We start from the raw sequence: 12,053 nt of genomic DNA on the forward strand, positions 1-12,053 counted from the left end.
GTCAGTTTGACGATTACTTACTTTCAATGTAAAGAAACTTGCCACATCCTGAAATAGCCTTATTGCAGGTGGGTTTCATATCTAAATGTGACAATCTAACAGAAAACTGAAAAAAGCTATTTATTCAACAGCATTTAAGAACAAGTTTTCATTCATGCAGGTACAGTCTTGTTTACAGGAGAAAAAAAAAAAAACATCAGCTCATGTCATGTTTTTTGATTTATAACTTAAACTTCAAGAAACATGAAACTTCAGTGATAATGAACTACATGTAGACATGTCTCATCTCGTCTTTGCTCTTGAACTGCTCCCATTTCTCATCCCGTCATCTTAGAGGTAAGCTTGCATCTAAAATAGACAAGGGTTTCAGCCAACTTCAGCTTCACAGAGAAGAAACTTTAACTGTGGTCAAAGTCCACATGTTTAAGTTCAACCAACCACTGCTGCTTGTGGGAAAATGAAAAGATAGAAACCTCTCAGCTTATCTTATGTGAATGTGATGATTCATGTGCCCTCTGAAACAGATACTGAAATGAGAAAGACAGAGGGACGAGAGGGAAAAAAAATTGTTCTAAACTATTATAGAGAATTAATTCTTTTCTCTCGTGAGCATCCATTACTTTAGAGAAGAACAAGTAATCAATATTTTTCTACATGACATCACAAGATTTGCACGTAAAAAGAGCACTACTTCAAGCACATTTCATGTCATGTGCATTTTACATTTTTTGCGTGCACTTTATGGTGTAAAAAGACGTGAAAAGGTTCGGGTCAGTGTCAGAGTTAGGGCACGGTACATGTTGCACTGAAAAATTAATTGCAAATGACTTGGGATGAGAGTGACAGACTATTTCATGACACCAGCCTGCATTTTTATGCAAACACTACACAATTATTCTGTGATGTCACAAACTGCTCTCATTCCAGAGGCCAGTTGAAGAAACTCGTGGCAGACATTACTGTCATGTGAGAGTCTTGTGCTAGTGTCCCTGTCATCATGATATTCATCTTAGATTATCATCATTTCCTAAAATACTTTAAATTCTATATTAATATTGCAACACTTCAGTAACCTTGCCATGTAGTAACTTATAGTTATGCTTAAAGATACAATGTATTTGTGGATCATTGTTACAATGTTACTTTTATTTTTGATCATATTTTGATCTTTTATTTGCTCATAAATTTTTTAACTTACCTGACTTTGGATTTTGTTCACAAACTACTAATTCCAATCAAAAAGCACTGAGGAGCAAATTTTAAAGATACTTTGTTTTTATTTGTAGTTGACATAATGTGACATAAAGCAGGAAAACCAAAGCTGAAATATATCCACATATCGCTGTTGACAATCAAAACAACTGGATTATCCTAAGGCTTACAACTTTCAGTGTTTATTTAAATGGGATTAAGCAGCAAGTGGAAAGTCAGTGTTATTGACACAATGTCCACTATAGCAGGTGGATTTGGTGGAAAAAAAAGACAGCTTTGGGAAAAAGCCAAATGTAATGTGATAATCCAGTAATATATTAAACATAAATCCAGTATTTGTAATCAACTCAAATATCAAAAACACAGTTGCTACCTTACTGCTAACAAATAAATACTTTTCTGGCTGGACTAAGAATAATAACAAATACTAACTTCAGGTTTTTCTTAAGCTAAATGCTAACTTTGGTGTGACAATATGCTCACAAATAGAAGGGCACTGCAGTCCAGAAGTCATGGCCAAGGCCAATGCTCTATCTTGCAGTTTTTAGTGAAGTGATCCAGATCTGTACTAAAATGTACTGGGTCCTCATGTAGCTCTTCCGTCACCACAGTTTGAGGTGAAAATTGGGCCAAGTAGTTTTCTTTAATCTTGCTGATGTCAAAACAGACAAACCAACAGACAGACAAAGGGGCACCAAATTTAAAAGATTCCTCAGCCAAGCTCCTCCAAAGATAAGCCTGACATGCAGCGTTTCCAGATCTTACAAGACAGAGGTGCATGTGAGAACTACATTATATGGTCCTTAACCTGCAAGCTACATACTGTAGTATGAAGTCCAGGCACTATGGAGTACCAATGTGGGTGAATGTGTCCAAACCTTTGCCTGATACTGTACAAGTCCATAAAAATTCATTAGGATTCATCATGTTAGGAAAATAGCCCTGCAATAGATTGGCGACCTGGATAACACACTCCCACCTCCTGCCAAAAAAAAAAACTGAAGTGGATATGCAGAAGAGGATGGATGGATGGATGGATGGATGGATGGATGGATGGATGGAAAATGTATTTGTAAACTTTCATGGTACCCGATTAAATAGTTATAGAAATATTTCAGTCTGGATCAAAGTGTTCACTAAATGTACCTTGCAGAAGACGATGTAATGTACTTACAGCTTAAACTGCCCACCAGTATGTAAGACAGCGCCACCTCCTCCACCTCCACCAGCAAAAACATTGATGGTCTCACTGACTAAATAAATAACCTAGGTTTGTCCTTTCACCGTGAGGACTAGTTGGTGTGTCAAATGACTGATCATGAACTGGCTCCAGGGCTTCAAGCATGCATGCCACAGATTTTTTAGTAGATTTAATGTTACTTATTGTCACTTCATCAGGGCAGCTCCTGGATCCTCTGTTTCACTGATAACACAATCTACCCATCACAGGTAATATAGTAACAGCATGCAGGAAGAAGCCAGGCACAACATGAACAGAGATAAATGCAAGACTAAGCATGCCTGTTATGTAAGTCTGAGATAACTGGGTGGTGTACTGATGCTTCACACTTAACTTGCTAATGTGCAGTAGAGCTTTTATACTGTACCTTGCAGGGGCCTATGTGGTCCTTTCAGAGTGCAATGCAAAAAGCCTTTATCTATTTTACTATGAATTGAAATAAATGTTTTACAGGAAACCTTTCTGATATAACCACTGCTAGTAGTAGCCAGTAGAGAGATGCCATAAACCTGCATTTGTTTCAGTGGCCAGCATAGGCGACTCCTGTATAGAAGTCTATGAAATAAATGACCCTTTGTTCTACCTATGAAAACTTTTTCCAAATGATCTCATGGTCTCAATGCTGGTTACACACATCTTGTTGAATACAACATGACATTCAGTTTGAAAAAGAATAAATTCCATTAAAAATACAAAAGACGTATATGAAGCAGGCCATGCTTTAGAGTGGAGCTATTTTGTGATGGACATGCTGGCACCATATGAGTGTGCAGTCTGCCTTGGTTTCTCAGTCAGATCCACCTCTCACCTGTCACATGCAGTTTTCAAAATGTTATGATGGCAATGACCAGAATACTCAACTTGAAGCAACAGGACAGGACCTTAGTAATTACTAATTATCTTAATAATTATTTATAATTCCATCACTTGATCTGAACATCACATTTTTCAAAATCTTTGAATGCGTTCAAGTTAAAATGTTTTGTCAATATAATAAGATAAAGTATATCACTAAAATAAAATGTCGCTTTATGAAGTAAAATTACAAAAAAAAAAAAAAAATGTTATAGCAATAGCCCAATGTCATTGTAGGAAACTTCATGCAGGAAATACAGATATATTTTAAATATAAGTTATGGCATAAATTATTAACTACTTAAGCAGCCAGATCAGTATCTACTGTATGTATACTGGTTATTACATGGTTGTTACTCAAAAAGCTTTCCCTACATACAAAAACACGGTGTTTCTGCATTGTGTTGTTTTGTGGCTTTCCGTTGTGAAAGGAAACGCTCTGGTGGGAGCTCCATGCTAAAAAGAGTAAACAGGTATGGGAATGTTAAACTATTTCTCTCCTGTCTGAGCTGTCAGATCCATATCTACCTGTGTGACTGTCATCTGTGTGTTGCACAACCAACTCAGCTCATGACTGGTTGAGAGCCTCAGGCACATCAGTCACTTTATGTAAATGACAATAACTCAAATGGTTGGTGCCTAGTTTTATTCTGCAGATTTAGTTTTATGTAACACTGTATCAAAAGCTTGAAAAACTTCTTCACATGAATAAATATGTAGCAATATTTATTAGAAGCATTTTGTCCAGAAAAATGTAACAATGTTAAAGTACCATAGGCTCTTTCAATCATTTATTTCATAGCATCTAAAGGAGAGTATCTGAGCAGCCAATCGGTTTAGAACCTGCATTACTGTTGTGAGACTGGTGAGAGTCACATGTCTCACAATGGCATAATCAGCATACTGTGAAAATCTGATTTGTAGAAAATCATGGAGAGATATTGATAACTTGACAACAATCAGTGCACTACGGGTGTTAGACATTGCAGAAATGTTTAAATCAGCGAGATACTGAACAATGAGTATAAAATGTTAAAATGAAAAAATAATTGTCAGCACACTGTTAGAATATGACCCCATCCCAACCCTGATTTCAAACAAAACCTTACTCAGAAATGTGTGCTGATGCTGATGTATAATCAATGGTCATTTAAAAGGAAATGAATGAAAGATGCAATTAGTGGGACTGACTGTGGCCACAGAGAACAAATATGCTCAAATATATTCAAAATCAGTGTAATTTTTTTAAATTTTCATAAGTTATAATTTACACAGTGCAAACAAAAATATATATTTTTATGTTGCAGGATACAGACAATAAGCTGCTACTTTAAATTATGTTAATTGGCAATATTTGGCTCAACTAACTACAGGAAATGTGAAGGCAAGTATACAAAGGTAAGCGAAGGACTCTTATGATTGGTGTTTCCATCCTGCAGCCTGCATGGTTTAAAAATGCGGTATGTGTAATATGAAAACAGAACTGATGAGCACATTTACAATTACATCCTGACTTGGTGGTGTACCTCAGTTCTACATCTTTCAGCTTATTTTTGTTTTAAATGCCAACAACTTCAGTTTAGATTTAATGTAACGGCCAGTTAGCTATTTCCTCAGAACTGTTTTCTACGAAGCAATGACAAGTTTATGGTTACAAGGGCAGTAACAGTTGGCAGGAATCTGTAAAACAAACAGGAAAGAAACTACATTAATCCTCATGAGAGGTGGCTTTAAAAAGAAATGATAAAAAAGAACTATGTCATTGTTTGATTCACAACTTTTAGCTGTAGTCTCATGCACATTGTTTGATGTAAAATGAAATTATAGTGCAGTATGTATGTAATGTAATTATGTAATTACATACAGTATGTATGTAAGAATGTAAAACAGCTTTCAGTGTCATGTTTCTTATAAAAGTTTCTTATACAGTACCAGTTCAAAGTATGTGACAAAGGATCAAAAGTTCAAATTCTGTTTTATTTTGGACTCCCCAAACTTATATGAAGTGTGCGAAGACAACAACGGAATGTGCACTTACCTGTATTAATGGGGTTGGGGGTGGGAAACTTAATTAGACAAGGAAGCCCCTCGGGCCAAACTGTGAGGAAGCTGCAACTCTCAAAACCTGTTACTGTGCATGGGTTTCAAAAGAGGGGGATTTGTAAGTATGTTAAAAGTTGTCCTGGCGTGTCTTTTTCTTTAAGAGAGTTAGAAGTGTTGCCAGAAAATACATACTTTTGCCATGAGACACTCTCATGACCCCAGCACTTTTTCCACAGGTTTTGTCAACAGAGTCACGCACCAATACAACATGAGGGCTGCAGGCAGGTCAACCAGCTCTCATATCAGCCACACTCATCTATTGTAGATGAAGTAGAAAATCATTTGGCCATTTATTACTTGTGAAAAAGACTCCAAGATTTCTAACACTGCCAAACATGACCATTACCAGACTGCCGCTTTTCCACTAGTACCTACTCAGCTCAGCTAGATTCAGCTTGGCTCAGTTTTTAGGGTATTCCATTAGGTGCAGGTACCTTGTTCTTGTGGTTTTAATGGGGGTGGGCAAACCAGCTTATTACCGCATTATCGCCACCCACTGGACTGGAGTGTGGACCAGGAGTTGCTGCCACATACTTTTTTTAGTACCTACTTAGCTGCGGTTCCAGGTGCACCAAGTTGATCAAAAATGTAGAATATGTGGCATCAACAGACTGCATGCCACTGATTGGCCAGGCAGTGACGTCACTAGATGAGTCATGCAAGCGACTCCTTCGCAAGAATCAAACCTGCCATTTTTGAAACCCACCAGCATGCTGATGTTTTTGTGCTCGGTGCCTGATGACAGGCACTGAGCTCTGTACAGTATTGAGTAGTAAACTGCCTTTCAGATCGATTACTCACTAACTGAAGGTGCTCTGTTCCATTTTAACCCTGATTGTACCGCCAGTAAAAATTAGCCTTACAATTCTCTTTAACTACAACATGTCAGCGAATGCACCTAAATTAACGGTTCATTTCGATTAAGTTTGCCATGAGGAACACAACATTTCAATGTCTTAAACAACTTCCCCCCAAATTTCAGCTGAACATTTCCTTAGCTGATATTGGTTAAAGTTAACTCTGGTTTTGCATCCACAATGCTGGCTCAGGTCTTCACTGCTGCTAATAGTATCAATACTGTTAAGGTAACATACTTTACCTTGGTGAAATAACTAGTTGTTGCAAGGTTGACACAAAACTGGAGTAAACACAGGGGCAGGTTGATGTACCATCGTGTAGTAATGTCGTTTATCCCACAGAGAGGGCAGAACCTCTGAGTGAAACTGCTCAGTCATGGCTCAGTCTGAAGCTGCTGATTGGATACTGTCTGTGTGACGCATGTGCGTATCTCTCTTAGTCTCATTTTATATTAGCAGGCTACTCTGTAGTAAGCTGAATTTTTGGGACCACTCACAAGGTGCATGAAAAGAAAATCTGTATGATGAAATCTAAATCCAGTTTTTGTCAGGTTTCAGGCTGTGGCCAACGAGGCAGAGGACCCCAATGCAGGACTTGAAGCGAGGAGCTTGATTTAACTCTTGGCTTTTAATAGCAACTTAGATTGAGCTTGACATAACATAAACTTGGTAACATAGACTTGGAGCGTAGACATAACTTGAACCATAAACATGAAGCATAAACTTAAAGGCACACAGCAGGAAAAAACAGACGATTAACTGACGACGCGACAAGGAACTAAATAACACAGAGACCTTAAATACACTGAGACATAAGGAGGGAAAAGGGAAACAGGTGACAACACAGGTGAATGAAATACACTAACGAGACAAGGGGAAGTAAACCTAAACACAACTCACAATGAACACAAGATCATCAAAATAATACAGGAAGTGACTAAACATGACATGTATGTAAACTTAAGAGGGAACCTAAATACCAAGCACAAGGACACAACAGAAGGGCCAAGAAAGACACACAGGAGCACAGGGAAACCCAGAACATGAAAAACCAAACAGAAATCAAAGAAACTAAAATTCCAAAAATCCTGAACCAGAAAACAGAACTTCACAAAACTCAAAACACTGGGCCACCGGCCCAGGATCATGACAGTTTTTCAGTTTACAGTTCAGACCCTGTTGATACACCCCGAATAAAAAAACAATACAATGTTTTGTATTTCCTTTTCTGAAAAAACAAACAAACAAAAAACAAACTATTATTTGAAATTGTCCCTGATTAAACTTCAGACAACCTGGGAAATACATTTAAATGTACAATTCAGCAATATGTATAATTCAGACAGAAATTATTTTTATGGTATGATTGTGACATTTTTACAGAAATTTTACAGAAAAGAAAGATTTTCACAGTCAAAATGTGTGATTTCAACATATTTTGACAGTTAAAATTAAAGTTATAGCTTGGTTCTTGATTTATGGTGATTAAATGGTTCTGCTACAGAGATAAACCATTATGGCTTTCATGGTCTATTACTGTTGCCATGTCACAGTTTTCCATTGTCATTTTTACAGACTTTTTTTGCAGTTCAGGAAAAAGATTTTCACAGTGAAAATGTGTGATTCCAACATATCAAAGTGAACATTACAGTAATGTATTGTTTTTTGATTTACGGTAATCACGTTTCTGCCACAGAGATACACCCTTTTCAATTTCACGGTCTATTACTGTTGCCATTTGGCAGTTCTCCACCGTATTTTTTTACAAACTTTTTTTTACAGTACTTTTCCAACTTTTTTTTAACAGTTCCCATTCACTGGGATGTAATCAGTGGCGGCTCCAGAAATATTTTTCTGCAGGTGCTAAGTGGGGGGGCTAAGCATTTTGGTGAGGGTGCTATGAAGGATCACTTATTCTATCAGTTCCCAACACACACAGACACAAGCAATTTTCTTGGGGTGCTATGGGGGTGCTATGACTTTTCCAGGGGGAGCTATAGCACCCCCTAAGCCCCCACCCCCACCCCCCGGTGCTGCCACTGGGGGTAATGATGCAGTGGGTGGCGACTTGTGGTGTTTTTGACACTTATCACATGACTGTACATCCCTTTGAATGCTCTCATCTATCCCTGGCTGCCATATGTATAACTTTGCCAGGCCTTTTATTTTTGACATGCCTATATGACTCTGGTGCAGAACTTTCAGTTTTTTGTCTCTGCTTTTGATGAGGATTTTTACTCAGGTTCCGCAGAGGATGCATCCATCCCTCACACTCAGTTCTTTGTTGATATGGCTTGAAGTGAGCATCTCCCTATGCAGGCCTGTCTTCTACAGTGTACATGAAAGGTAAACTTGGGATAATCATCAGTGTTTAATTTCTGTGGTATCAATAAGCGTGCCATCCAATACGTTAATCATTAAGACTTGTTGCTGCATTTCTATGGTGTTTTCCTGGTTTGCACTAGGGATGTGCCGATCCGATATCTGCCATGGTTGCTGGGAAGGAATAAAAAATGCAATCCGATCCATTAAATAGACCCTTTTACTGTTTGTAAACAATGACGTAGATTTTTGATCAAGCTTATCATTAGGGCTGGATCAGGTAACCCTGAACCAGCCCTTAGTTATGCTGCTATAGGCCAAGGCTGCTGAGGGGCTCCTGTAATGCAGGGGTTTCAAACTCGAGGGCCGCATCCAGGCCCGCTCCTGGTCTGCGCTTTGATGTCAATATTATAAGACAATTTGAATCCTTCATGTTACTTTTTTGACATTTTGCTAACTCCTCTTAATTGGAGGGGAAAGCGAAATGTCAAAAAAGTAACTTAAAGGGCCAAATTGTCTTATATTTTTGAGTCCCCTACTTCGCGGACCGGAAGTAGGGGATGGGGTGGGGCTGGATGCGGCCCGCGGCCTGCAAGTTTGAGACCCCTGCTGTAATGCACTCTTTCTTTTCATTCACCTTATTTACTTTGTTTATACTCCACTCTGCATTTGATCATTAATTGTTATTAATCTCTGGCTCTCTTCCACAGCATGTCTTTTCTCTCCCCTCAACCCACCCGGTCGTGGCAGTTGACTGCCCCTCCCTGAGCCTGGTTCTGCTGGAGCTTTCTTCCTGTTAAAAGGGAGTTTTTCCTTCCTACTGTTGCCAAGTGCTGCTCATAGAGGGTCATTTTGACTGTTGGGTTTTCTCTGTATTATTGTAGGGTCTTTTCCCACAATACAAAGCACCTTGAGGAGACTGTTTGTTGTGATTTGGCTCTATATAAATAAAATTGAATTGAATTGAAAATAACAGACTCAGCATACATATGCCCACAGTTCGAGTGCATGCTCATTCCATACCTGAAAAGTGGGGAATAAATCAATGAAGATGCTCAGACACGATGCTTCGCCTTCAGAAGCTTCATTGAGAGTGAGGCATCGCGACCAAAGAGCCCCCTCCCAGCAGTCGAAGGCATAACCAATCACATCACATCTATAAAAAAAAGTCCCAATAAGTCGATCACAGACTGAATCATGATATGTATTCTTATGAATTCCACTGAGGCTTTTACATCATTTATGAACTTACACTTTTTCAAATGAATCATTTAACTTTTGACCATGGCTATTTTTGCTGACCGAACATTGATTAATATTCAATATAATGATAAAATCAATATATCACACACTTTGTTACCTACTATCCAACCAGAGAGACGTGCTATGCTTTTGCTTTTGGTGTTAGTGGCCTTCAATCAATTTTTATGTACTCTTATAGCTAAGGCACCCACCAAACAGTAAATCATACATTGGTTGAGGGGAGAACAACAGATGTGTGTATGACAGACAAACTTGGGAAGTGGCTGAGAGTCCCAGACCTCTAAAAATAGTAGGGGCACGCCATCCTTTGCTTTATTTCAGGTTGACCACAATAAGGCCTGGGGCGAAGGTGAAAAAAAAAAAAACACTCCTGAATGAGAGCATTGACATAGAGTTAGGTGTGGTTCACTGACTGATCATTTGATACCACACTCTAGTAAAATAAATATATATTGCTAAATTTACCCTTCTTTTCTCCCCCCTTTTCAAAGATTACCACCAAAAATTACACTCAAGTGAGTCCATTCATGGTGTTACATGCTTTTAAATATTAGGTTCTTTTACCATTAAAGAACTTATAGTTAGCCCAACTTAGTCAGTGCCATTAATACCTGTTGTAGAGGGTTTAATTTTAGACAGTGCTGCTTAAGTTAATCTTAAAGAGTGCACCCTTTTAAGATAAGGACTGAGAAATTTTCATCCCCGGGCTGTGGTCAGCATGAATTTCACAGGAGTGAATTTCTGGGATGTGCAGTTTCTGTAGAAAAAATAATAAGTGCTTAGGTCACATAAAGCAGTACAATGCTTTGAATTTACTAAGAAATGTCCTTAAAGTTTTCATTTACATTTGAATGTATGACATGACGATTCAACATTCTTATGTATACTCGCAGCACTAAAGTCCATTTTCCCATCATAACTTTTGGGTTGGCACAGCAGGATACTTATGAAAGAATACGAGATTATGACATGTTCTTTTAAAGCCTGTCTGCTGTGTTCTACATAAAGGTACAGTCTGTCATGTTATGGAAAACTGCATCAGGACTTACAGGTGTGAAATATAGTGAAGGTTTCCATGAGGCTGTACTGTCTCTGACCCGATCGTGCTGAGCTCTTTACTCCTTTTGGTCACAGTTGCAGGAGTAGGGAGGAAATCAAACTGCAGCTGGAATATCTGCATGACAAACACGGTGGCAAAACACAATTTTCCCCAAGAAAGACCTGGAAGAGATTTGTAACAGATGATTAAAGATTGAGTCAATAAATAAAAAAAATAAGGCTTTGAGCCATCAACAGCTCCAGAGAGTTGGATGAGAAAATAAGCCAAAGAAAAAAAAAAAAAGAAAAGAAAATAAGCCACAGAGTCACAGTGAGAAGAAGGAAGACATTTTTGCAAAAAATTTTGGCTCTTTCCTATATTTAAATTGAGGAGCTGAAGTAACTTAAGCAAACTGTGTTATGTATTTCAATAAATATTTTGTGTTAAAACTACCACATGATGGCACTATAGTTATTTTTTGTTATTTTTTTAAATCTTTTTGTCAGTTGATCTTTTATCAGTTGATCTGCAGAGGGCAATGTTTCTGCTCCGTAGTCACAAAACTATTACTAATGAGAAGGAGAGATCAAAGTGCACGGAAGGGATGAGAAGTATACATAGAATACATAAAAAAAATGAAGGCATGCAGGAAGCTCTGAAAGTTCCATAAATGAAGCCTATATAACATAAATTCACACAAGCATAAAGCCCTGATGATGTTCAGCTGCCCTTTACAATGCAGCCACACTTTGTAGAGCAAACATCCTGATGGTGTTGATGTTTTTATTTATTTTAATAATTTCACCATTTTCTCCGGTAGAGTTGTCATAGGGGTTAGGAATTTTATTCATGCTTCCATTTTTTTTCTTCTTTTTTTACAAGTTTTAAATTGCAGTAGATTGAGATTTGACACATACCCCCTTTCATTGATACTGATTACAGCTCATAGATTCAACATGTGCTCTTCTGTCACTTTGAAAACTGTATAATACTGAGGGCACTCTTACTGGTTCCATATGAATTAAGAGAGCAAATTGCAACTAGTTTCTGCAAATCAAATGCACTTGATCATTAACAAATGTGACCATTTCTATATAAGCAGAAATTTGGGCAGTTTGCTGGTCTGGAGCATTCAGGTACTGTATGTGTGAACACGATCAAA

This window comes from Archocentrus centrarchus, chromosome 16 (assembly GCF_007364275.1).
Source record: "Archocentrus centrarchus isolate MPI-CPG fArcCen1 chromosome 16, fArcCen1, whole genome shotgun sequence".
In the NCBI taxonomy this organism is placed as follows: Eukaryota; Metazoa; Chordata; class Actinopteri; order Cichliformes; family Cichlidae; genus Archocentrus; species Archocentrus centrarchus.